Raw genomic sequence first — 23,106 nt, 5'->3', positions numbered from 1 at the left:
GATACAGTTACTCAGAATTCTCTAGTTTGAATAAATTCTTGCAAAGTATCCCTACTGTAATTTGTGATATGATGCTGTGCACTAAAATGTATTTTCTTTACTAATGAACAATTTATTATGGCACATCAGCACGATTTGTTTGGATAATACACCACTACATTCTGTTAATCATTAGGTGTGACTGAATTTCTTTTGCAGTTATTAAAAAAAAAATCTCAACTTTCTAAATATGCAGAATAAAACTTTTTAAAATAAATAAAAACATCAAGCAGGGAACTTTTCTGCATATTTTCGATCTTGAAAAAAAATCAGCCATGTATTAAGAGTTGGAATATTAATGTGCAGATAAATTTTTCTGTTTCTACCTAAATTGAACAGTTCTGCCAACTAATTTGGTGTTCAGGTACATCTTTTTAGATTATGCTATTTTGTATTTTTGTGGGTGAGGTGAGTGGGTAGAAACACTCGCTCACAATTGTCAGAGGGAAAAAGCTACAGAGAAGGTTGGGGGGTGGGGGTGGGAGACAAGATGTATCTATATAAGAGATAAGTTCCTTCAAGGAAGGGTCTTTGTTTCATTTATCATTTTAACCAATTCTCCACCCTCTGGCTTTTTGGTTACTTGACCACCTTATCTCCAGTGAACTTTTCCTCCATTCCTCTTCAGCCACCTCATTTCTGTGGTCAGTGGTAGACCTTTGTCATCACCAGTACTTGCATCCCGTTGAAAAATGTCAACTTCAAGCTCCTCATTCTGACCACCACCTTCTATTGTTTAGCACAGTTATGGGAACAACTCACACTGCAACCAACCACTCTTCCACAGTCTATCATCCCTGTAGTAGGTTCTATTTTCCAAATAATGGCTACAAAATATATCTCATCCTGTATTCTCTTCTGCAGTGTATGACCTTGCCACTCCCTTATCAAGAGGTGGAGTTTATTTCTCTACCTTTTTTTTTTTAGTAAATATTTTATTTATTTTTGGCTGTGTTGGGTCTCTGTTGCTGCACGTGGGCTATCTCTAGTTGAGGCAAGCGGGGCTACTCTTCGTTGTGGTGCGCGGGCTTCTCATTGCAGTGGTTTCTCTTGTTGCAGAGCACAGGCTCTAGGCACGCAAGCTTCAGTAGTTGCGGCATGTGGGCTCAGTAGTTGTGGCTCTCGGGCTGTAGAGCACAGGCTCAGTAGTTGTGGTGCATAGGCTTAGTTGCTCCATGGCATGTGGGATCTTCCCGGACCAGGGCTCGAACCCATGTCCCCTGCATTGGCAGGTGGATTCTTAACCACTGCGCCACCAGGGAAGCTCTCTCTACCTTTTTTTAATCTGGAGGAGCGTGTGACTGCTTTGATCAGTAGAATACAGTGAAAGTGACACTGCCAGTTCCAGACTCAGCCCTTAATGGGCGTGGCAGCTTTCACATCCTCTTTGGAGCTTTTGCTTCCTCTTGGAATGCCAGGTGCCATGTAAGATGTGTGATTACCCTGAGATCATGCTGGAAAAGCAAAGTCACATGGAGAAACTCTGGAGAATGAGATATCAGACGCATGAAGAAGCCATCTTGGAAATTGATTCTCCAGCCCCAGTGACTCGAGACTCAAAATGCAGCAAATGCAGCCACCTAGCTAAGCTCTTCCTGAATTCCTTAATCACAAAATTGTAAGCAAAATGTTTCTTTTGGGGTGGATTTTTAGGCAGTGTTTTAAGCTGTGTTTTCCAGAGAAACACGCTGTTGTTCATGCTGAGATATTCCAAGGTCTGCAGTTGGCAAGCTAGGGACCCAGGAGAGCCATTGGTGTAGTTGTAGTCCAAGTCTGAAGGCCTAAGAACCAGGAGAGCTGATTGTGTAGTTCTAGTTCTATCTCCAGTTCAGTTCTCCCTTGCGCTGCTCCCTTCCCCTCCTACTACCCCTTCCTCCTCCCCCAAGCTAAGGATCTCATCACATGATTCACTGAAAAAAAAAAATTATAAACACCTCTATAAACCAAAACAATAGAATATTATACAGTAGTTAACATGAATGAACTAGATTTACATGCATCAACATGAATAAATACCCAAACTATGTGAATAAAGGTAAGTTGCAAAAGGTTTGGTAACAGTCTACTACTTAATTAAAATTTTAAAATACACCAAACAGTAATACATGTTGCTTATATTTACATTCCTATGTAAAGGATAAAAACACACCAACTTCAGGATAATGATTACCTCAGGAGGCAAGAAGGGGTGACGGTGGAGAGATTTTATGTGTCACTTCTTTAAAAAAAAAAAGTGAGCTAAATAAAGATGACAAAATATTATCTATTTAAATAATAGGTAGAGGTTTGCTTTACTATTTTTAAAATGTTTCAGAATTTAAAATTACATATTTTAGTTGAAATGACAAAAGAGCGTGTTAGGCTTATTAAAGTAACTCTAAAGGTCAACTCTGATTAGACATCATTCTTATAGTTTTGTTTTGATTGCTCTTTGTTTTAAGAACATTTGAGGGGGAGTGGGGATTTACAGTGAAAGACTTGATGATTTGGATTCAATAAACTTGGGTTTGAAGTTAGGCACTATGGTAGGCAGAAGAATGCTCCTCTAAGTCACTAAAACTCTGAAAAGGGGCAATTTCCCTTTTAATAAGTGGTTGAAGTGGCGTGGAGTGGGGTGCGGGCAGGCGGAGCAGCTAACTGACTTCTTTAGTTCTCTGCAGCAGTAAAATGTGAGCCAAATGAGGATGACATTTTGCATATCATTTTCCCACTTGCTAGCAAATTCTAGTTTCATCTCTCTCCTCTAAGCTTGTAATGACGCACTGGCCCACTTCTCTACTCCCAGAGAAAATAAGAACCAGGCAGTACTGGAGAGGATAACATAAAACCTTTGCAGGCGTGAGAGTAAGTTTAACTCTAATATGAACTAATCAACTAAATTGTTCTAATATAAATTTAGAGCTATTTCCATCCCCAATTTTGAAATAACCTAGGTTTAATTAATATTATATATATTTAATACTTTAATAAAAGAAGCTTTAACATAATAATCTCACTTTACTCACAATCTCAGGGAAACCCTAAGGACAGCCCATCATTAATCATCATTAATCTGTCACCAACACCTCACTGGTTTTGTTCCAAGGTTCAGGTTTTTGATAGTCTTCTCTATGACATGTATATAAATAGTATGCATTGTGTAATTAAATATGGTGACCTATTGTTCTGCATCACTAGTAAACTTAATCACCTATTCCCTCTCTGTAAATTCTACACCTTCTGGATAATGGAAAAGAAACATTTTCTTATATTTTATACTGGAGAGAATTCATTCCCTCAAATGGACATTCCTTTTCAGACTCTCCTTCTGTCTCCCACACTCTAATATGAACTAATCAACTAAATTGTTTTAATATAAATTTAAAGCTATTTCCATCCCCAATTTTGAAATAAATAACCTAGGTTATTAATTAATATGACATTATACATATTTAATACTTTAATAAAAGAAGCTTTAAAATAGTCTCACTTTACTCACAATCTCAGAGAAACCCTAAGGACAACCCATCATTAATCTGTCACCAACACCTCAGTGGTTTTGTTCCAAGGTTCAGGTTTTTAATAGTCTTCTCTATGGCATGTATATAAATAGTATACAGTGTCTAATTAAATATGGTGACCTATTGTTCTGCATCACTAGTGAACTTAATCACCTGTTCCCTCTCTGTAAATTCTACACCTTCTAGATAATGGAAAAGAAACATTTTCTTATATTTTCATACTAGAGAGAATTCATTCCCTCAAATGGACATTCCTTTTCAGACCCCCCCTCTATGTCCCCCACACTTATGCCAAGGGCTCCAGATTGCCCTGGATCCCAGAGTCTTGGGCCATGGTATCGACTATCTCATGTATCTGTGCCGTTAGTTTTATTAGTGTTAGCTTTTCCATTCACGACTATCTGTGTTTTGTCTTCTCTTCAGGCATTGTAATATAGTGTTGTATTTTTGTCAGGTGTAAGATCATTGAATGACCCTATGTTTTAGAAGGGCTTGATTACATACATTCAGGTAATGGAAATGTGATGAATATTCACTATTGGAACTGGAACCTACAGATTCTAAAATATATGAGATTTATTATTTTATTTTATTTATTTATTTTTGGGCCACACCATGTGGCATGCGGGATCTTAGTTCCCCAACCAGGGATCGAACCCATGCCCCCTGCAGTGGAAGCATGGAGTCCTAACCACTGGACTGCCAGGGAATTCCCAGAAATGTATTTTAAATGTTCTTATAGATGTCTTTTAAATTAAGAAATTTTAACTTAAGTAGTCTAACAAATTAGCAAAATATCTTATGTTGGGTGAACTATTAACGTATTCTTCTCTTGAGTTATTTTTAGTAAAATATATTACCAAGGGGATAAAAATATTAAAACTACTTTTTACTTCTCTGATAATCACACAGGGATGCTATATTAATAAACACATATTTAGATTTTTCTGTATATTTGAAATGTATGCTTTATTTGACATTTAAGAGAAAATATATGATAAATAATTTTATTGATTATTATATATTGATTATAAAGTGGATTTTTCACAATGTGCTGGATTAAGAGTGATGTGGATTTTGCCCCCAAAACAACATTCTGCCCTTAGAAATGACTTAAATGTGATTATTTTCATCTTAGGAGTTAAAATGTATGCCACTTTTTCCTTTGAAAGAAGATGTTAAAGAATCTGTTGTTCCTAAATAATCAATAAATTTGATTGTTTTTAATGGTCACTGATTAGCATTTTGGTACTATAACTCAGGTAGTCATGCTTTAACAATGCCAGTATTATATGTACCAACAATCCAATAAAATCTATAGTGAAAATTTCTAAATGATGAATGAATGTATATGTGGATTAAAGGTAAAAATAAAGCCTGGAGAAGTTATGGAGCAAAAATGAAATGGAATTTCATCATGTATTAAGTATTAAGTTCAAAGCAATTTATTCTTTTTGAATCTTTCTATTCCACTTTGTCTTGATAAATATAGCTAAAGAGTAAAAGGAAAGTTCTGAAAGGGAGGATATATACTAGGAACAGACTAGGATGGTCAAGAATGAGGAGGTTAGGTATGGAAATAAAGAGAAAAAGAAGTTGATTTCTGTGAATCACAAATGAAAAAGTGACAGTAAACTTCAAATAAACAAGTCCAGTGTTATGGGCTAAATTGTGTCCCCTACCCCTGAATTCAGATGTTGAAGCATTAAAAAACAGTACCTTAGACTGGGACTGTATTTGGAGATAGGGCCTTTAAAGAGGTGATTTAGTTAAATAAAATGAGGCCATTAGATTGGGCCCTAATCCAATCTGACTGGAGTCTTTATAGGAAGAGGAAATTTCAACACACACAGAAACACCAGGAATTTGAGAGCACAGAAAGACCACATGAGTTACACAGTGAGAAGGCAGTCTGCTGCAAACGAAGAGGAGAAGCCTCAGGAGAAACCAAACCTGCTGATACCTTGGTCATGCCTCCAAAACTGTGAGAAAATAAATTTCTGTTGTTTAAGCCACTCAGTCTCTGGTATTTTATCATGGCAGTCCTAGAAAACTAATACATATAGGAAGTTGGTTATCCAAATAATAGTCATTTAAAAAATTCATAACAAAGGAAATAGTAAAAGAAATAGTACAAGAAAATCTTCTAGAATTGAACATGTATTTCCAGATAGAAAGACCCATCATGTGCTGAAAACAGTGGATGAAAATAGATACACCAAGGCAGATTATTTGTAAAGGTCAGAACTTTAGACACAAAAAGAGGACTTTCAGCAAGAAAGCACATGCAACACAAAAGTTCAAGAATAGAACAACTTCAAAACCCCTGAATGGCTACCCTGGAAGCAAGAAGACAAGAGATCAATGATTTGAAAATTATGAGGAGAAAAGTTCTAAGATCAAATTCTATATCCAAATTCTCAAAATATTGCCTCCTCTGTACCCTTTCCAAGGACGCTATTGGAAAATATGTCCTAGGGAAATAAGGCCATAAAAGAAAATCAAGAGAATGGTTAATCTAGAATGATTTAATTTATCATTAAACTGATCAAGAGATTAAAAGTAGGAAAATGGAAATTCAAATCAAGAAAGAAGCAAAGGAAATCCCGAGTTGGTGGTGAAGGGCAGTCCCAACATGACAGCTGGACCACAGATCTAGAGAGCCAGCAGTCCAAATTGTAGTAGATCAGATAGCTCAGGGATAGAGTTCTTCAAGAAGATGAACATTGATAGAATAACTAATGTGTTGAACATCTTCAGAGGAAACTTACATATCTAGGGTAGAATTTAGAGTTGAGTTAATATTAAGTACAGAGAAAACTATCCAGACAGACAAATATTGAGGCAAAATGTATAGGAAAGTTCAAGCCATCATATCTTAGTACATAACTGCATTTACATGGTCAAAATATTGTAAATACAACATAAGCACTGACAGAATGGGAAGATGAGGTATGGCATGGGAGGGATGTGTGTATGTGTGCATATGTTTATGCTAAGGCCAGGAACAAGGGGTTGGAAGATGAGGTAATTAAAGAGAGCAAAATCCTCATCGACCATAGTAGGATATCAAAAGATAATGCCTGAATGCAAAAACTTTAAAATGCAAATTAAGTGTGTTATTTTGAGGTAATACACAAAGAATCTGCATTTATCATTGTAAGGGGTTGACTCCAGGGAGCAGGTAATGAAGGACAGCAGTTTTTGTAACAAGACGCAAAGAATGCTGACATTTTAAGCACATGTGTAAGAGATACGGACTAGCTCCTATTCATCCTTCAGGACTGACCTGTTCATTATTTTATTTAGAAAGCCTTCATTTGCCCTTCCAGATGCCCTTCTTATTTACTCTATTTGCTGCCTTTACTTACCTTGTCATAATACCTATCATCTAGTATCATTATTGCTCTTTACTTGTTTTCATACCCCCAGTGTAAGTTTTCATACCCTTAACGTGTGTTTATTTTACAAGCTTTTTACCTTCATTGCCTAGCACAATTCTTAGTACATAATAGGAGTTCCATAAATATTTGTCAAGTGAATAACAGCACCTACTAAACCGTATTTCAGGAACTATTTGCTGGGTCTAATTCTGGCTCCACATTGAGACAGCCACCAAATAAATTAACCAATTTGCAGCTCCATGAGTATATTATTGCCCCATTATTCAGGTAGGCTCTGTTAAATTATTAACGTGAATTGTAATGTAAATAATGCTACTTTAAATCTTTTATGGCATGCCATAAACAGTACCTAGTAAAGGTGAAGTAGCATTCCTTCTAGACTAGTGTTTTGTAACTTGGAGGTCTTTGGGAAGCCTCTAGGAATGTCACTGGATGCCCTAAAATTTAATGCAAAATTTTGTGTGCAGGAATTTTTCTGGAAAGAGAACCCATAATTTCTGTTAAATTAGGAAAGGGACAAATGATTCCAAAAAATTTAAACAGCACTGGTCAGGGCAATATTGCCTTACATTTCACATTGTGCCATTTTTTAGAGAGGCATAGAGCTCTTTACCTATTTTATTCTCTAAAAACCTTGAAACATAGAGATGGGAAAGCTACTATCCTAGATTTGAGTACACAAAACCCACCAATTCAGTTTTGTGATTTTTATTCATCGGGAGTAAAACTAGGACTGAAAAAAAATTGACCCATATCCAAAAGCAGGCTGGGTAAATTCTACACAAGAATTCTTATGAGTTTTAGACCAGTGTTGTTTCACATTTTATGGAAAATAAATTTTAATGTTCAAATTACTATATAGAATGTCAGAAAATTTATTTCAGATATTAAATAAGTATTATTTTTAATTATTAGAAAATACTGTGTAAGTTCAATTCATTTGTTTCTTGGATGCTGAAATATAATTCGAAATGAGAAGCAATGGAGCAGGAGCCAAATTCAGAGCAAGCCTAATCTTTTTTTTTTTTTTCTGTGCATGGTTTAGGATTTCCATTAATAAAAAGGCATGGTGTTTAAATATGCACAGTGGACTAGAACATCATAACTGTGAAATGAGGTTAATTTTATTGAGCTTTCAGCCTTGCTTAGTCTAGGTAAAAATGAATTCACTGTTATGAGACTAGAACATATCTAAACCACAGATGAAAAAGAAGTCAGTCAGTTCAATGATGTGGTATTAAACTATGAGTAGAAATTTTTGAGAGAGTGAGGAGGGAAGGGCAAAAAGACACCATTCCGATTATTCAAATAATTCCCAGAAGGTCATTAAATAAGGAAGCATGCATCTATTTCTCTTTGGAACATCAAGTAATATGTTAAAGAGATGTTTATTTTGCCGTGTTAAAATTTGGTGATTTGGAGGTTTGAAACATCCTTCAGCATATCAACTTTCAGTTCACCTGTTTAGTTTCATTAATTTGGGAAATGATAAAATGCAAAGGGAAATAATGTAGTGGAATATAGGAGAGGCACAGAGGTAGGACTCAGAAGACCTGAAAAATCCAGTTTCCTGAGTAATAAAATTCTAGTCTTCTTTGTCAGTAGGCAGAAGCGCATTAGTGGAAAAACCACGGAAATGCATTTCTGAAAAAAAAAAGTACTGTAAACAAAGCCTTTTAATGAGGGAAAAAAAGACAAAAAGCCAGTCCAAGGCACAATGAGGTAAACTGCTCCTTTGTAAGCAACAGCAAAATACTGAAGGTCAAGAGATGCCGCTGCTAATACTAGTGAATGGAGGACCGTGGTTTTAACACATAGTGTTTGGCGTGGGAGAAATTGCTTCCAACTTAGACAAAATGGTCCCACACATCTCATCTGTCTTTCGTCTTCATTTTGTTAATCTGGAAAGAACTGAACCAGAACTTCCTGGGGGGTTGGTTGGTCCTATGTATCATTGAGGAACAGGTTTAAATGTTACCTCTTCCAAGAGTTAACAACACACACAGACACACACACACACTGATGCACACACACAGATATTCGTACCAGTCAGTTATTCACTCTGTCTTTGCAGACTCTATTCATATCATTAATATAACTAAATCATTCTTTGTCATAGTTACCTCCTTATGTATCAGTCTCTGTTTAGACTGCAAGTTCCTAAGAGGTGGGGACCAAAACTTATCTTTGTCAGTGTGAGGGAGGAGAAATCCTATACCCTCTACCATCCGACATACACATGGGAGAACTCACTGTGATGGGTAACTCAAAGGTATGGGCAGAACTTGGGGCTTATATGGTTTCTTAACAAGGAAAAGTGACAAGACAAAGGAAAAGGGGTTTAGGTCTTTAGAGGCAGCAAACTGTGGGTAGGTGAATATATGGTGCTGGGGGAGGGAATGAATGGCAGATAAAGGCTCTTTAAGTGAGTTTTGTTATGTAGATTTCTGTGGTGCTGATAAGAGTCTGGGGTTGTCTCTGGTGGTTAAGAATCTTCCTGTCCTTCCTAGAAGAAAGAAAGAGGACAGACAGTTTTTTATGTATCTGCATCCTCTCAATTGCCTGCAGCTCAAAACAGTCCTTAGTCAAAGTGGTATATTTTGGGGTATCATACTTTGAATGCCTTAAGCACCTAGTAAGCCCTCAATTAAGTTGTGGAAAAACCTAATAATATGCTATATCTAGTGGCGGTATTTGAATGATAGATGATTTTTTTTTCTTTTTTATAACAGGATCTTATTAGTCATCCATTATATACACATCAGTGTATACATGTCAGTCCCAATCTCCCAATTGATCCCACCACCACCCCACCCCCACTTTCCCTCCTTGGTGTCCATACCTTTGTTCTCTACATCTGTGTCTCTATTTCTACCCTGAAAACTGGTTCATCTGTATCATTTTTCTAGGTTCCACATATACGTGTTAATATACGATATTTGTTTTCCTCTTTCTGACTTACTTCACTCTGTATGACAGTCTCTAGATCCATCCATTTCTCTACAACTGACCCAATTTCGTTCCTTTTTATGGCTGAGTAATATTCCATTGTATATATGTACCACATCTTCTTTATCCATGTTTCTGTCAATGGGCATTTAGGTTGCTTCCATGACCTGGCTATTATAAATAGTGCTGCAGTGAACATTGGGGTGCATGTGTCTTTTTGAATTACGGTTTTCTCTGGTATATGCCCAGTAGTGGGATTGCTGGGTCATATGGTAATTCTATTTTTAGTTTTTTAAGGAACCTCCATACTGTTCTCCATAGTGGCTGTATCAATTTACAGTCCCACCAACAGTGCAAGAAGGTTCCCTTTTCTCCACACCCTCTCCAGCATTTGTTGTTTGTAGATTTTCTGACGATGCCCATTCTAACTGGTGTGAGGTGATACCTCATGGTAGTTTTGACTTGCATTTCTCTAATAATTACGGATGTTGAGCAGCTTTTCATGTGCTTCATGACCATCTGTATGTCTTCTTTGGAGAAATGTCTATTTAGGTCTTCTGCCCATTTTTGGATTGAGTTGTTTGTTTTTTTAATATCGAGCTGCATGAGCTGTTTATATATTTTGGAGATTAATCCTTTGATTATTCATTTGCAAATATTTTCTCCCATTTGAGGGTTGTCTTTTCATCTTGTTTGTAGTTTCCTTTGCTGTGCAAAAGCTTTGAAGTTTCATTAGGTCCCATTTGTTTATTTTTGTTTTTATTTCCATTACTCTAGGAGGTGGATTAAAAAAGATCTTGCTGTAATTTATGTCAAAGAGTGTTCTTCCTATGTTTTCCTCTAAGAGTTTTACAGTGTCTGGTCCTACATTTAGGTCTCTAATCTATTTGGAGTTTATTTTTCTATATGGTGTTAGGGAGTGTTCTAATTTCATTTTTATACATGTAGCTGTCCAGTTTTCCCAGCACCACTTATTGAAGAGACTGTCTTTTCTCCATTGTATATCCTTGCCTCCTTTGTCATAGATTAGTTGACCATAGGTGTGTGGGTTTCTCTCTGGGCTCTCTATCTTGTTCCATTGATCTATATTTCTGTTTTTGTGCCAGTACCATATTGTCTTGATTACTGTAGCTTTGTAGTATAGGCTGAAGTCAGGGAGCCTGATTCCTCCAGCTCTTTTTTTTCCCTGAAGACTGCTTTGGCTATTTGGGGTCTTTTGTGTCTCCATACAAATTTTAAGATTTTTTGTTGTAGTTCTGTAAAAAATGCCATTGGTAATTTGATAGGGATTGCATTGAATCTGTAGATTGCTTTGGGTAGTAGAGTCATTATCACAATATTGATTCTTCCAATCCAAGAACATTGTACATCTCTCCATCTGTTGGTATCATCTTTAATTTCTTTCATCTTATAGTTTTATATAGTGTCTTATAGTTTTCTGCACACAGGTCTTTTGTCTCCCTAGGTAGGTTTATTCCTAGATATTTTATTCTTTTGGTTGCAGTGGTAAATGGGAGTGTTTCCTTAATTTCTCTTTCAGATTTTTCATCATTAGTGTATAGGAATGCAAGAGATTTCTGTGCATTAATTTTGTATCCTGAAACTTTACCAAATTCATTGATTAGCTCTAGTAGTTTTCTGGTGGCATCTTTAGGATTCTCTATGTATAGTATCATGTCATCTGCAAACAATGACAGTTTTACTTCTTCTTTTCCAATTTGTATTCCTTTTATTTCTTTTTCTTCTCTGATTGCCGTGGTTAGGACTTCCAAAACTATGTTGAACAATAGTGGTGAGAGTGGACATCCTTGTCTTGTTCCTGATCTTAGAGGAAATGCTTTCAGTTTTTCACCATTGAGAATAATGTTTGCTGTGGGTTTGTCGTATATAGCCTTTATTATGTTGAGGTAGGTTCCCTCTATGCCCACTTTCTGGAGAGTTTTTATCATAAATGGATGTTGAATTTTGTCAAAAGCTTCTTCTGCATCTATTGAGATGATCATATGGTTTTTATTCTTCAATTTGTTTATATGGTGTATCACATTGATTGATTTGCATATATTGAAGAATCCTTGCATCCCTGGGATAAATCCCACTTGGTCATGGTGTATGATCCTTTTAATATGTTGTTGGATTCTGTTTGCTAGTATTTTGTTGAGGATTTTTGCATCTATATTCATGAGAGATATTGGTCTGTAATTTTCTTTTTTGGTAGTATCTTTGTCTGGTTTTGGTATCAGGGTGATGGTGGCCTCACAGAATGAGTTTGGCAGTGTTCCTTGCTCCACAATTTCTTGGAAGAGTTTGAGAAGGATGGGTGTTAGCTCTTCTCTAAATATTTGATAGAATTCACCTGTGAAGCCATCTGGTCCTGGACTTTTGTTTGTTGGAAGAGTTTTAATCACAGTTTCAATTTCATTGCTTGTGATTGGTCTGTTCATATTTTCTATTTCTTCCTGGTTCAGTCTTGGAAGCTTATACCTTTCTAAGAATTTGTCCATTTCTTCCAGGTTTTCCATTTTATTGGCATAGAGTTGCTTGTAGTAGTCTCTTAGGATGCTTTGTATTTCTGCGGTGTCTGTTGTAACTTCTCCTTTTTCATTTCTAATTTTATTGATTTGAGTCCTCTCTCTCTTTTTCTTGATGCGTCTGGCTAATGGTTTATCAATTTTGTTTATGTTCTCAAAGAACCAGCTTTTAGTTTTATTGATCTTTGCTTTTCTTTTCTTTGTTTCTATTTCATTTCTTTCTGCTCTGATCTTTATGATTTCTTTCCTTCTGCTAACTTTGGGTTTTGTTTATTCTTCTTTCTCTAGTTCCTTTAGGTGTAAGGTTAGATTGTTTATTTGAGATTTTTCTTGTTTCTTTAGGTAGGCTTGTATACCTATAAACTTCCCTCTTAGAACTGCTTTTGCTGCATCCCATAGGTTTTGGATCGTCATGTTTTCATTGTCATTTGTGTCTAGGTATTTTTTGATTTCCTCTTTGATTTCTTTAATGATTTCTTGGTTATTTAGTAACGTATTGTTTAGCCTCCATGTGTTTGTGTTTTTTACGTTGTTTTCCCTGTAATTCATATCTAATCTCATAGTGTTGTGGTCAGAAAAGATGCTTGATATGATTTCAGTTTTCTTAAATGTACTGAGGCTTGATTTGTGACCCAAGATGTGATCTATCCTGGAGAATGTTCCATGCACACTTGCAAAGAAAGGGTAATCTGCTGTTTTTGGATGGAATGTCCTATAAATATCAAATCTATCTGGTCTATTGTGTCATTTAAAGCTTCTGTTTCCTTATTTATTTTCATTTTGGATGATCTGTCCATTGGTGTAAGTGAGGTGTTAAAGTCCCCCACTGTTATTGTGTTACTGTCGACTTCCTCTTTTATAGCTGTTAGCAGTTGCCTTATGTATTGAGGTGCTCCTATGTTGGGTGCATATATATTTATAATTGTTATATCTTCTTGGATTGATCCCCTGATCATTATGTAGTGTCCTTCCTTGTCTCTTGTAACATTCTTTATTTTAAAGTCTATTTTATCTGATATGAGTATAGCTACTCCAGCTTTCTTTTGATTTCTATTTGCATGGAATATCTTTTTCCATCCCCTCACTATCAGTCTGAATGTGTCCCTAGGTCTGAAGTGGGTCTCTTGTAGACAGCATATATATGGGTCTTGTTTCTGTATCCATTCAGCAAGCCTGTGTCTTTTGGTTGGAGCATTTAATCCATTCACGTTTAAGGTAATTATTGATATGTATGTTCCTATTACCATTTTCTTAACTGTTTTGAGTTTGTTTTTGTAGGTCCTTTCCTTCTCTTGTGTTTCCCACTTAGAGAAGTTCCTTTATCATTTGTTGTAAAGGTGGTTTGGTGGTGCTGAATTCTCTTAGCTTTTGCTTGTCTGTAAAGCTTTTGATTTCTCCATCGAATCTGAATGAGATCCTTGCTGGGTAGAGTAATGTTGGTTGTAGGTTCTTCCCTTTCATCACTTTAAGTATATCATGCCACTCCCTTCTGGCTTGTAGAGTTTCTGCTGAGAAATCAGCTGTTAACCTTATGGGAGTTCCCTTGTGTGTTATTTGTCGTTTTCCCCTTGCTGCTTTCAATGATTTTTGTTTGTCTTTAATTTTTTCCAGTTTGATTACTATGTGTCTCAGCATGTTTCTCCTTGGGTTTATCCTGTATGGGACTCTATGAGCTTCCTCGACTTCGGTGGCTATTTCCTTTCCCATCTTAGGAAAGTTTTTGATTATAATCTATTCAAATATTTTCTCTGGTCCTTTCTCTCTCTCTTCTCCTTCTGGAACCCCTATAATGTGAATGTTTTTGCCTTTAATGTTGTCCCAAAGGTCTCTTAGGCTGTCTTCATTTCTTTTCATTCTTTTTTCTTCATTCTGTTCCATGGCAGTGAATTCCACCATTCTGTCTTCCAGGTCACTTAGCCGTTCTTCTGCCTCAGTTATTCTGCTATTGATTCCTTCTAGTATAGTTTTCCTTTCAGTTTTTATATTGTTCATCCCTGTTTTTTTGTTCTTTAATTCTTCTAGGTCTTTGTTAAACATTTCTTGCATCTTCTTTTTTTTTTTTTTTTTTTAATTTTATAGCTACTTTTATTTTTATTTATTTATTTATTTTTGGCTGTGCTGGGTCTTCGGTTCGTGCGAGGGCTTTCTCTAGTTGCGGCAAGTGGGGGCCACTCTTCATCGTGGTCTTGCATCTTCTTGATCTTTGCCTCCATTCTTCTTCTGAGGTTCTGGATCATCTTCACTATCCTTAATCTGAATTCTTTTTCTGGAAGGTTGCCTATCTCCACTTCATTTAGTTGTTTTTCTAGGGTTTTATCTTGTTCCTTCCTCTGTTACATAGCCCTCTGCCTTTTCATCTTGTCTATTTTTCTGTGAATTTGGTTTTTGTTGCACAGGCTGCAGGATTGTAGTTCTTCTTGCTTCTGCTGTCTGCCCTCTGGTGGATGAGGCTATCTAAGAGGCTTATGCAAGTTTCCTGATGGGAGGGACTGGTGGTGGGTAGAGCTGACTGTTGCTCTAGTGGGCAGAGCTCAGTAAAACTTTAATCAGCTTGACTGCTGATGGGTGGGGCTGGGTTCCCTGCCTGTTGGTTGTTTGGCCTGAGGCAACCCAACATTGGACCCTACCTGGGTTCTTTGGTGGGCCTAATGGCGGACTCTGGGAGGGCTCACGCCATGGAGTACTTCCCAGAACTTCTGCTGCCAATGTCCTTGTCCCCACAGTGAACCACAACCACCCCCTGCCTCTGCAGGAGACCCTCCAACACTAGCAGGTATGTCTGGTTCAGTCTCCCCTGGGGTCACTGCTCCTTCCCCTGGGTCCCAACACGCACACTACTTTGTGCCCTCCATGAGTGGAGTCTCTGTTTCCCCCAGTTGTGTCGAAGTCCTGCAATCAAATCCCAGTAGGCTTCAAAGTCTGATTCTCTAGGAATTCCTCCTCCCATTGCTGGACCCCCAGGTTGGGAAGCCTGACATGGGGCTCAGAACCTTCACTGCAGTGGGTGGACTTCTGTGGTATAAGTGTTCTCCAGTCTGTGAGTCACCCACCCAGCAGTTATGGGATTTGATTTTACTGTGATTCTGCCCCTCCTACGGTCTCATTATGGCTTCTCCTTTGTCTTTGGATGTGGGGTATCTTTTTTGGTGAGTTCCAGTGTCTTCCTGTCGATGATTGTCCAGCAGCTAGTTGTGATTCTGGTGTTCTCGCAAGAGGGAGTGAGAGTACGTCCTTCTACTCCACCATCTTGGTTCCAATCTCCTCAGCTGTTAACCTTATGGGAGTTCCCTTGTATGTTATTCGTCATTTTTCCCTTGCTGCTTTCAATAATTTTTCTTTGTCTTTAATTTTTGCCAATTTGATTACTATGTGTCTCAGCGTGATTATCCTTGTGTTTATGCTGTATGGGACTCTCTGCCCTTCGTGGACTTGGGAGGCTATTTCCTTTCCCATGTTAGAGAAGTTTCTGACCATAGTCTCTTCAAATATTTTCTCGGGTCCTTTCTTTCTCTCTTCTCTTTCTGGGACCTCTATAATGCAAATGTTATTGCGTTTAATGTTGTCCCAGAGGTCTCTTAGGCTGTCTTCATTTCTTTTCATTCTTTTTTCTTTAGTCTGTTCCACAGCAGTGAATTCCACCATTCTGTCTTCCAGGTCACTTACCTGTTCTTCTGCCTCAGTTATTCTGCTGTTGATTCCTTCTAGTGTAGTTTTCATTTCAGTTATTGTATTGTTCATCTCTGTTTGTTTGTTCTTTAATTCTTCTAGGTCTTTGTTAAACATTTCTTGTATCTTCTCAACCTTTGCCTCCATTCTTTTTCCAAGGTCCTGGATCATCTTCACTATCATTATTCTGAATTCTTTTTTTGGAAGGTTGCCTAGCTCCACTTCATTTAGTTGTTTTTCTGGGGTTTTATCTTGTTCCTTCATCTGGTACATAGCCCTCTGCCTTTCATCTTGTCTGTATTTCTGTAAATGTGGTTTTTGTTCCACAGGCTGCAGGATTGTAGTTCTTCTTGCTTCTGCTCTCTGCCCTCTGGTGAATGATAGATGATTGATAAAGTATATTGCATTATGCTTAGATCTAGTTAGTTTTAAATGCTGTAGAACTTAATAGAAATTTTATGTTGTTCAGTCTCACAGCCTATTTGGTAACTGTGCTGGCTTTATTTTTTGCTGAAATGTATATCTCCGATTTACCTGTTAACAGCAAATAGAGAAGAAGCCATAGAAGTTATAACATCAAAAGAGATGAAAACCTTAGAAAAGATTTAAATGGGGGCAAAGAAGGTTAAGATAGTTAAAAATATGCATATTACTCTTTTCAATTTGAGGCATCCCTCAGAAAGTCACAAAATATTTACTCCAAGACTTCTGTTTTCAATTGCAATATATATAATATTTACAAAATAAATAAAATTTAAAAAATCTAAAACCCAATAATACTATAGGTGACTTATTGGCTACTCCTAAATCTTCCTTATTTTGGACTTATCTAAATTCTAAATTGAAATATTTTTTTTGGCCTTACCGCGTGGCTTGCAGAATCCTAGTTCCCTCACCAGGGATTGAACCTGGGCCACGGCAGTGAAAGCCCCGTGTCCTAATCACTGGACTGCCAGGGAACTCCCTGAAGTGTAATTTTTAAGGCAAGCCTTTGATATTTTTCTAGACAATTATCTTCATCTTGAGTGATTTATCTCTTGATTTGGATTTTATTTTATGAAGTTTATACTCCACCTACATTTTATTCTATATCTTCACAGATATATTATTCCTAGAATTGTTTGTAAATATTTCAGTCAGTCACAATTTTCATGATTGAACTGAGAGCAAAATAAGTATACTCTGAGACTTAGAAACTGTCCTTCAGTCTTATTGCCATAAGATGTTTGCTGCTAACTCCTTTGAGGTGACACATATTTACTGTTTATGATTGTTCTGGGAACCATACTCATGTATTTAGACATGAAAAGTCATTTTCACTACACTTTAACACAATATGGATTTTCTTAATGCCACATCATAACATGAATAATGCTATGCTTCATTTACTGATCTTCCTAAATCTTATATCAATTCATTTTATAGAGTAATTCAAATCAATTTTGTCTTTCTTAGCAATATGCCTATTTTTTAAGATAGCATCAAATTCCACATAAACTATGGCAATTTATATTTTTTTAAGTAAGACAAAATGAAAAAAAATATACTTTGGAACTGTTTTTTCTGAGACATGTTTCTAGCAATTTTTTTTGATTATCTCTTCCTCCTAAACTTGTTTTACTGCATTTACAGTGTGGGATTTAAAGAGAACCTATGGAAAGTTTGTTTCACACTCATTTCTAAACCCTCGTTTTTATTTTGTTTTGTTTTAACCCATTCTATGTCAATGTCCTTTATTTAGAAGATTGTTGATCATTTTGACCATGGATTATCTCATTTTCTTCCTTAAATGTTTAGTAGACTTTACCAGCAAAATAACCTGGGCCTGGAGTTTTCTTTGTGGAAAAGTTTTTGAAAACAAATTCAATTTTTTAAATAGAAACAAGACTATTCAGATTTTCTTTGTGATCTTGTACTAGTCTTGGTAAATTGTGTTTTTCAAAGACTTCGTTAATTTCATCTAAGTTGTCAAATTTATTGGCATATAGGTGTTCATTACAATTATTACCTTTTTAAAGTCTGTAGGATCTGTAATCATATCTATTCCCTCTTTTGTTCCTGTTATTAAGTGACCCCTGAGTTAAATACCATCTTTAATCCCCTTTTCATGTGGGAAAATAAGGCCCCAGTGATAAAGTTTATATCTTGCTGGCTCAAGATGGCATGATTTACTGTTAACTTCTGATTTGCAATGTACTATGTTTTCCCATGTGTACGTTTACCTGGAATATCTTACAAAATTTTATTTGACAAAGGATCAAAACTATCTCTGGGATAAAAAATACTACTAATGAAAATCCAGGTCATATAGGTCTTGGATATTTTGGGCTGGAATAATTCAGTATCAAAATTACTAACTATCAAAAATACTAGGAGATATTTCAGGCCTAGAATTGAAAATTAAAGATCATAGCTGTTACAGATTGCAGTATTTTAAAGATACTTCTTTTTTGTAAAGTAATCATTTGGAGATGGACTGCTTGGTGTTGGTCCACAGTCATCATGATTCCAGTACCATCGTGATGGTGGAGGGCTACTATCAATTTCTTCCTTCCCTGTACAAGCATGCCATACTCCCTCAGGAGACAGAAGAAAGAGCCCGTTCCTTTTCTTCTTTGAATCTGGGCTAGCTTTAGTGACTTGCTTGATGAATAAAATGTGGCAGAAGTGATGTTCTGGAACTTCCAAAGCTAGATCATAAAAAGCCCTGCTTCTGCCTGGACCTTTTGCAACACTCATTCTTGGGGAAACAAGTTGCCATGTAGGAAGGCAGATTTCTCTGTGCTCATCATGCCCTAGAAGCCATGTGAAGGTGCTCCAGTCAATAGTTTGAGCCTATGTTCTAGCCATACCCATCAAGGCACCAGACATGAAGTCAAGTCATCTTGAACCCTCCAGATCAGCCCATCTACCAGCTGAATGCCACTAAGTGACTTAAGTCAATGCCATATGGAACAGAAGTTAAGCCATGCCCAAATACCTGACCAATGAAATTGTGAAATATAATAAAGTGCTTGTTGTTTTAAACCACTAAGTTCTGGATTGTGACACAGAAGAAGATAACCAGAACAATGACTATTATGTAAATGGAGGCAAACATCCCTATTATCTGGCCTTTTAATTTACTTAATTTAATTTTCATTTTTTTTTTTTTGGCCACATTGGGTCTTTGTTGCTGCGTGTGGGCTTTCTCTAGTTGCGGTGAGCAGGTCTACTCTTCGTCCTCAGGCTACAGGCTCAAAGGGTTCAGCAGTTGTAGCTCGCGGGCTGTAGAGCACAGGCTCAGTAGTTGTGGTGCACAGGCTTAGATGCTCCGCAGCATGTGGGATCTTCCCAGACCAGGGCTCGAACCCATGTCCCCTGCATTGGCAGGCGGATTCTTAACCACTGCGCCACCAGGGAAGCCCTGGCCTTTTAAATACAGCTGTAATACTTCAGATTATTTGAGAGAGGATCTGGAAAAATGCCACCACCAAATCTGTCATGCTAAGTAGTATATCCTAGGCAACTTCGTGCCTCTCCACAGTGCAAGAATGGGATTATAATTTCTAAAAATTATAAAAGTTCTTGGCAACACAGTTATTTCAGTTTAAGATGATTGACTCTTTCTGGTCTTCAGCCAATTCTGACTTATTTTTATGTTCAAGGTGCTATAATGAACAGGACTTTTAGATTATTCAGTATTATCTTGAGAAAATAAAAACGTCTTCATGTATAAGGAAATGTTTGAGTAGTGATGCAAGGGTAGGGCTGTGAGGTTTTGGCTGGTAAACATACTGGGCTAGTTCAGATTTCCGACTGCTCTGAAACATATCTTTGTGGTTGAATGAACCTGTGATAGGAGATTTGCCTCCTGAGAGAATTCTCTCTTACTGGAGTGTTAAAAAGGCTTTGTGTTGGGTACTTGTGGAGCCCTCTGTAACTTAAAAGTTACTCTGAGCTTTGCAAACTGCCTTAGCCAAGAGGATCATAAGCAATACAACAAAGGTGAACATATAAATAAAAATAACTGTTAAATTTAATCAAATCTCTAGTGCTTTAAAAATAACATCCTGGATCATAAATTACTTTTAGTAAAAGCCTAATACCTAATTTGGCTTGGTGAGAACTTAATTGGAAAGTGTATGTAAAATAATTGAATATGTTAATTGTGAGTCTTTAATATTCCTTTTTATTCTTTAATGAAGAATAATTGTATAGCAACAGAAAACACAGTCAATATCTAAAGTCCCTGATTCCTTTCCTGCTCAAGCAAGGATCATTCTCATTAAACAAAAATAATGTAGAGAAATAGTTGCCATTAAAGAATCACCTCCTTGGGGCATATTAAAAATTATTTTAAGCCTTATATGGATACCATGCTTCTATAAAGTGAGCTCTTTTTATTTAGCTTTAAAGCAGTACTATCAAAATTGTTCAGATTACTGAAGAAAATAAAGAGAAGGTGAACTGGCTCATATGCCCACTGAAAGGAAACTGAGTTGAATGACTTAAACTTCCAGCCTTGTTTTTAGCTCAGAAGGGCAATTTTTCAAGTATTTTTCTGTGGTCTTAACAAAAGCCATTAACTACTGAGCAGACTTTTTAAAGAAAATGGCTTATAAACACTAAATTATACCTATCCCAAAGCTCGATAGCTAGATAAATGCATAAATCAGTTAATAATAATGACTATTTTAGAAAGTGTTGATTTCTCTGGATATACAAAGTCCTATGTCAGTAGTAGAGTGGCTTGTATTTGGCAACCATTGTTGGGAAATGAGTAGAAAATCTATCTTATCTCTTGAGGTTACTAAAATATAAAAAATATTTTACTCATTGAGCAGACCAAATTGTTTTGTGACATGATTACATTGTAATTCAATAAAAACCATAATTTAAAAGCTGTTATTTTTGGTTATTTATTTATATATCAAAAGGTATATTGTGGATTATTCCTATGCATTGCAAAAGCTCTTGCTTCCTCCTGTACTCTAGAGGATTCATTAATTCATTCATTCCTTTATTAACAGGTACTTAATGAGCATCTATTGCTAAGAACTATTCTGTATTCTGAATTTGCAATGGTAAACAAACCAGGAAAAAATATTCCTTCCCTCTTGAGGCTTACGTTCAATTTGAAGAGAGAAGAATAAACTAGTGGTTACCGGTGGGGGATCGGGGAAGGGGAGGGGAGGGGGAGGTACAAACTATTGGGTGTAAGATAGGCTCAAGGATGTACAACATGGGTAATATAGCCAATATTTTGTAATAACTGTAAATGGAAAGTAACCTTTAAAACTGTATAAAAATTTAGAAACATTTTTTAAGTTAAAAGGTCTTTTTAATTAAAAAAAATTTTTTAAAGCAATTTGAAGAGAGAAAATTGATTTTAAAATTTCAAATAAGCATATAATATAATGTCAGAGAGTAAAAATTAACGTGAAGAAAAATAAAGCAAGGTATGGAATAGAGTATAATAAGTATTTTTTTTTTAAACATCTTTATTGAAGTATAATTGCCTTACAATGGTGTGTTAGCTTCTGCTTTATAACAAAGTGAATCAGTTATACATATACATTATGTTCCCATTTCTCTTCCCTCTTGCATCTCCCTCCCTCCCACCCTCCCCATCCCACCCCTCTAGGTGGTCACAAAGCACCGAGCTGATCTTCCTGTGCTATGCGGCTGCTTCCCACTAGCTATCTATTTTACATTTGGTAGTGTATATATGTCCATGACACTCTCTCACCCTGTCACATCTCACCCCTCCCCCTCCCCATATCCTCAAGTCCATTCTCTAGTAGGTCTGTGTCTTTATTCCCGTCTTGCCACTAGGTTCTTCATGGCCTTTTTTTTTTTTCTTTTCCCTTAGATTCCATATATATGTGTTAGCATACTGTATTTGTTTTTCTCTTTCTGACTTACTTCACTCTGTATGACAGACTCTAACTCCATCCACCTCATTACAAATACCTCCATTTCATTTATTTTTATGGCTGAGTAATATTCCATTGTATATATGTGCCACATCTTCTTTATCCATTCATCTGTCGATGGACATTTAGGTTGCTTCCATGTCCTGGCTATTGTAAATAGAGCTGCAATGAACATTGTGGTACATGACACTTTTTGACCTATGGTTTTCTCAGGGTATATGCCCAGTAGTGGGATTGCTGGGTCGTATGGTAGTTCTATTTGTAGTTTTTTAAGGAACCTCCATACTGTTCTCCATAGTGGCTGTATCAATTTACATTCCCACCAACAGTGCAAGAGTGTTCCCTTTCCTCCACACCCTCTCCAGCATTTATTGTTTCTAGATTTTTTGATGATGGCCATTCTGACCGGTGTGAGATGATATCTCATTGTAGTTTTGATTTGCATTTCTCTAATGATTAATGATGTTGAGCATTCTTTCATGTGTCTGTAGGCCATCTGTATATCTTCTTTGGAGAAATGTCTATTTAGGTCTTCTGCCCATTTTTGGATTGGGTTTGTTCGTTTTTTTGTTATTGAGCTGCATGAGCTGCTTGTAAATCTTGGAGATTAATCCTTTGTCAGTTGCTTCATTTGCAAATATTTTCTCCCATTCTGATGGTTGTCTTTTGGTCTTGTTTATGGTTTCCTTTGCTGTGCAAAAGCTTTTAAGTTTCATTAGGTCCCATTTGTTTATTTGTGTTCTTATTTCCATTTCTCTGGGAGCTGGGTCAAAAAGAATCTTGCTGTGATGTATGTCATAGAGTGTTCTGCCTATGTTTTCCTCTAAGAGTTTGATAGTGTCTGGCCTTACACTTAGGTCTTTAATCCATTTTGAGTTTATTTTTGTGCATGGTGTCAGGGAGTGTTCTAATTTCATACTTTTACATGTACCTGTCCAATTTTCCCAGCACCACTTATTGAAGAGGCTGTCTTTTCTCCACTGTATATGCTTGCCTCCTTTATCAAAGATAAGGTGACCATATGTGTGTGGGTTTATCTCTGGGCTTTCTATCCTGTTCCATTGATCTATATTTCTGTTTTTGTGCCAGTACCAAACTGTCT

The sequence above is a fragment of the Balaenoptera borealis genome (assembly GCF_965194805.1).
Source record: "Balaenoptera borealis genome assembly, chromosome: 7".
Classification (NCBI taxonomy): Eukaryota; Metazoa; Chordata; class Mammalia; order Artiodactyla; family Balaenopteridae; genus Balaenoptera; species Balaenoptera borealis.
Note: the sequence above shows the minus strand (reverse complement) of the source record.